Here is a 5888-nt window from a genome sequence, read left to right on the forward strand (position 1 = left end):
TGACCTGAGGTTTCACTTTTCATCCTGCAAATTTTCAAAGATGGTAAAAAGGTATTGTAGGAGTTGTGGGAAGATCAGCATGATGATGTATTATTGGTGGAGCTGTGAATTGGTATAAGCATTTTGAAAGCAATTTGGAATTATACAAATAAATGAACTCTTTAGCTCAGAGATTCCATTATTGTGCTTATATCCTAAGGAAAACATTGATAAGGAAAAAAGTCCTTATAGGTACAACTTTTAATTTTATGTGTGTCATCCTTGTGCAGGGGCCATGCTAATTTTCTCTGTATTGTTCCAATTTTATTATATGTGCTGCAGAAGTGAGCACCACAACTTTTCGTAATAGCAAAGATTTGGAAGCAAAGCAGATGACTATAGATTGGGGAATGGGTGAACAAATTGTTGTTGAATACAATGGGATATTGCTGTGCTGTAAGAGATGGTAAATATGAATACAGAAACACACAGAAAGTTCTGTATAAACTGATGCAGAGTGAAGTAAGTAGAACCAAGATAACAATATGCATAGTAACTATAATCATGTAAATGGAAAGAACTATACACACACACACACAATCAAAAGTGAATGTTACAAAATTATGATGAAGAACAAGCATGATTTGAAATATGAGTTATGGGAAGATACCCATTAAATATAGATCTCTAATCTAGGTTTTTCAGAGTAGAGATGTGAAATGTAAATGTAGACTAGAGGTGGGAGGTCCACAAATGTAGATTGCACATATTTTCAGATTTTTTTCAATGTATTGATCAATTATGTTGATTTTCTTCTTTTTTTGGTTTTAAAAATACTGTTTGTTTTATGGAATATCTCTCTGGGAAAGGAAAGGGTTTGGAGTAAATCTTGGTGCTGTAAAAAAAAACTCCCAAAGATGTCAATAATAACTTTTTTAAAAAAGCTTGTTGAATGAATGAGTGAATAAATAAAAGTAGTTTCCCTGACTCTTGCCTCTCCACTCCCTAACCATCCTCTGAAAGGCTACCAAAATGATATTCCTGAATGCATATCTGACCATGTTCCACTCTTATTCAAATATTTCAATGACTCCTGGTTGTCTCTAAGATCAAATACAAACTCTCCCACCTAGCACTTAAAGCTGTTCATAGACTGGATGTCTCCTTACTTTATAGTCTTATTCACATTGATGCCCTCACATACTTTCCATTCCAACCAAACTCTTCTAGCTGTTCCCTATATGCAACAATCCATCTCCAGAATGGTCTATCATGCCTAGAATGTCATCCTTCCTTACCTCTAGCTCTTAGGATCCACAGCTTTCTTCAAAGCACAGATCAGTCAGTTAGCCAACTGACGTTTAACCAGTACTTATGTGTTAGGTAGGCACTGTGCTGAGTTCTGGAAATAAAAGGGCAAGACAGTGAAGTCAACCAAACAGGCACATATTAAATGCTTACTGGGGTGAATGGGGGTGCTCAGGGAGTACCAGCACTTCTGGTATGAGGGCTTGCTGAGCCCTTTTCAGGGCTGCTCAGCCACCTTTGGTGTCCACCTTCACAATTGTTGGAATGATTTGTTCCAATGGCCATGAAAGTGGCTGAAGCAGGTGCTGTGGAGTGCTTAGAGCTTGGTCAGACATCAAAGATGCCAAGGGCATGCACTGCATCCTGGCACACTGGACTTGAGTGACTCTGGAAGACAGAGTGAGGCTGGCAACTTTGCATAGCCTTGACTTACTCAAATCTAATTCTCACACAAGTCAAGATATCACCATGTGATGTTATTGGTCTTCCAAAAATGAAGGACCACCACCACTACCACCACTAACAAGTGTTTACCATGTGCCAGGTACCATGCTAAGTGCTAGGGAAGCCAAAGCAAAACAAGTTATTGCCTTCAAGCAACTTATATTCTAATGAAGTGGATAAGATGTAAATAATGAGGTACCTATAAGATACATACATACACACACACACACACACACACACACAAACAAACACATACACACAGAGTAATCTGAAAGAGGAAGGCTTTAGCAGCTAAATGGGAGAAGAAGTTTTAGGATCTATTTACTGATCCTTCTCAGTTATCATAGTACTTTCCCTTTTTTGGAAATTACTTGATTATACTTTGCATTTGATTTCTTGTTTAAATGTAAGATCCTCAAGGCAGGGGCTGTTTCAATATATATATATATATATAGGTATAGAACCATTGCCTAGAATAATGCCTTAAGTATACCATATATTTAATAAATATTTGTCAAATGGAATTGAATTTTCCCATAAAATGATTTTTCTTTCATAACATGAAACCTGGTAAGACTGCTATGCACCCTACAATTATAGAATCATAGGGTTATTTCTCAGTTAGACTCCTGCAGGCTGAGACTATTGACATGTTCTTTCTACAGGCTGCAGTAAGAAGAAAGGCCAATATTTAGATTTTACTAGGTGACCCCATTAAAAAATTATAGCACCCCAAGCTACCTTGTGCTAGAGTCCTCATCGAAGTCATAACACATGGGGATTCCGGAATCTCCAAATTTAAAATTCACATGACTTAAATCTTGTGTCATAGAAAAAATACAATAGCAGCAGCAGCAATAACAACCTTGACTTGGAGTCAGGAATTATAGAAGCACAGAGTTATGGGGCACTTCTAAACCCAAGTAGTCTATTTTATTCAACTCACACATTTCCTAGTGGTGTGACCATGAAAATCACTTTTTCTCTCTTAGCCTCAGTAGCCTCATCTGAAAAATGGAGATCATAATATATACACTAGCTATCTTATAAAATTGTTGTGGATAAAGCACTTTATAAACCTTGAAGCTCTATTTCTTTTTGTTGTTGTTGTTTGTTTTGTTTTTGCAGGGCAATGGGGGTTAAGTGACTTGCTCAGGGTCACACAGCTAGTAAGTGTCAAGTGTCTGAGGCCGGATTTGAACTCAGGTACTCCTGAATCCAGGGCCGGTGCTTTATCCACTGTGCTACCTAGCTGCCCCGAAGCTCTATTTCTTGAAGTTTTAAGTTATTTCATCATGTAAGATTGCTTGCTATATACTGAGTAGGCTAATTTGCAGGTGAAAACTCTTCCTGGAAAATCCTCCATCTTGATTTCTTAGCTGACAAAGGGGAGGGAGTAGAGAGAGCCACACTGTGCCCAAGCATGATATCTCTTTCTCACTTTGAGAAGCAGTCCAATTATTAGTCATCCTAATCTTTCATCAAGGGTGCAAACAATGGCTCCCTCTCCAATGACCATTTTGAAAAATGTAAATATTGACCTTTCTCCTCCATGCAAGAGCTTGTCCTGATTTGAATCAGAATCCTCTCCTCTCCATCACAGGGTCCCATTACTTAATTCCTGGAATGTCTTTACCTTAATACACAGTCACCATTATCCCGCTGTTACCCACTTTTTGAAAGTTTGTGATTTCAAGAGGCTGATTACATCATCGAGGGAGACAGTCTTATTATCAATGGCCTTTGTGGGCCAATATTAAGTAACTCCAAGGTTGCCCTTTCCAGTGAGTTTACACAACATAGGACAAGGCCATCACTTTGTGAGGAATAAAGCAAGCTCATTAAGTGGGTGTTGCTGATTTGACCTCACTTTCTGATGGCCTGATCTTTCTGGGATGGTGTTATTCAAGGGAGGGTCACATCTCCTAGAGATCCTGGGTAGTTCCACCATAGATCCTGATCCCTAGAGCCCTAAGGGTCCTAGAAAACCTGCATTTCTGGGGAAATAGAGATTGGGATCAAGGAATGATTCTATGTGTTGGTTGTCTTCTGGATGTATGTCATCTCCTGACATCTTGAGTTAAGTCTGCAGACCTGGAGCCAAGAATAAGTTCAGTCTGGCACAGAGGAACCTGATTGGCAGTTTGTAAGTTAGGAAACTGGAGAGAAGCTACTATTACTTTACTGATAAGGGTGGCTGCCACAGCCCCAACACCTGTGGACTAAGTTTAAAGATTTCCTTCTACCAGAATCTACTGTTACAATACTCCAAGAAACCCACTCGATTCTAGAAACTATCCTAGTTCATTGTAACTTCTGTTTCTATGCTGGCAACCCTGTCTAAATTTCAGAGCTATAGGCTAGGTCTATCCTGCTCCTTTGGGTCATTCTTTACTGGCCAGGTTGTGAAGCTTGGCAATAGAATATGGGCAGAGAGTATGAAGAAAGAAGGTTACATCAATAAATTCTTGTGAAATGTAATGGGAGAGGGGCAGCTGGGTGGCGCAGTGGATAGAGCATGGGCCCTGGAGTCAGGAGGACCTGAGTTCAAATCCAACCTCAGACACTTAACACTTACTAGCTGTGTGACCCTGGACTTAACCTCAATTGCCTCACCAAAGAAAGAAAGAAAGAAATTAAATGGGAGCATTTCTGTGAAGCCTAACCCATACCCAGGAAGGCTTTAAAAGGGGGAGATGAAGAAAGGGAGGAAAAAAGAAAATAAAGACTTAGAAAGTAAAATAAGAGATAGTACAAAGAATAGTGGGGGAAGAAATGAAAAAAAAATATATACATATACAAATATAGAAAAATATATCTAGATAAACATATGTTACATGTACACATGTATATGCATATAGACATATATTTGTATTTGTGTGTGTGTACATATAATTGTATGTATGTGTGAGTATCCATATCTATCTATATATCTGTAATAATCCTTGGAAAGGGGCTGGCTAGCTACAAAAATTCCTAGGGATTTGTAATTCCCTAGTTTGGGAACAGAGGAAGCTAACTTGAGAATAGTCCTTGGACAGGGAGGGCTGGTTTTCTCCCACAGCCACAGCAAGACTTTTTTTTTTTTTTTGCGGGGCAATGGGGGTTAAGTGACTTGCTCAGGGTCATATAGCTAGTGTCAAGTGTCTGAGGCTGGATTTGAACTCAGGTACTCCTGAATCCAGGGCCAGTGCTTTATCCACTGTGCCACCTAGCTGCCCCACACAGCAAGACTCTTAAAGAGAGGAAGGGAACAGTGGTAATGTTCTATAGCAACAGGAACCATGGCAGCAGCCAATGTGTGCACCATCTAAGACTCCTTGTTTAGACTATAAAGGATGACTTCTAAATGGACAAGCTGGGAAATATGTGTATTTTTTATTGTAAGTACATTCTCCTATATCAGGGACACTGACAGAAAGAAGCTAACCAAGAGGAAAGGGCTCTCCTGCCCCACCCAGGTTTTACTTATGTTTATGAGTTTAAAATGGATAAGCCTGTCCATATGTTGTTGGGTGTTCATTTATTTGTGGTATGAGGTTATAATGGGACCTACACAGGAGAGAGGCACCTTTCCTAGTACAGGGCTGGGAATCCAATTCCAGCTTATTGTTTAGTGTGGTACTCTCTAAACGGGGGGGGGGGCGTGGATACACAAAGATTTATTTCATAACTAGCCTTCTAAGTACAGAATTGCTAGGAATTTGAGCAACAGTTTCTAAATCTGCCCTGTAGAAATTAGCCAATGTTACATATATTTGTATTTGAAAGTATATCCACAGTGTCCCAAATGCTTTATATAGTTATTAAAGCTTAAAACTATACTAAGGCTTTGGAGACACCCTGTATATTTGGTAAGAGACAGAATCACTAATGATGACAACTGTGATTCCCACAGCAGGATGGGCCTCAGTGAAATGTGAAGTTGGCAGGAATTGATGTCAATAAAGTTTGCTTTTGATACTTCCTTTGTCCTCTTTCAAATGTCCAGTCTCTTAGGCCACAAAGAAATTATTCCTCAAACCACACTGTATTCTTCATGGCTCTTAAAGAATTCAATTCAGTATGCCCAAAGGGCGATAAAGCTGTGCATACCCTTTGACCCAGCAATACCACTTTTGGGTCTTTTCCCCAAAGAAATCATGGAAAGTGGAAAG

The 5888-nt window shown here is 39.3% G+C and overlaps 1 pseudogene; it reads right to left on the reverse strand.

Annotated features, from left to right (window-relative positions):
• Positions 1–215: 215 nt before the first annotated feature.
• Positions 216–331, reverse strand: LOC122744865 (annotated as a pseudogene).
• Positions 332–5888: the final 5557 nt, after the last annotated feature.

Source organism: Dromiciops gliroides, chromosome 2 (assembly GCF_019393635.1).
Source record: "Dromiciops gliroides isolate mDroGli1 chromosome 2, mDroGli1.pri, whole genome shotgun sequence".
Taxonomy (NCBI): Eukaryota; Metazoa; Chordata; class Mammalia; order Microbiotheria; family Microbiotheriidae; genus Dromiciops; species Dromiciops gliroides.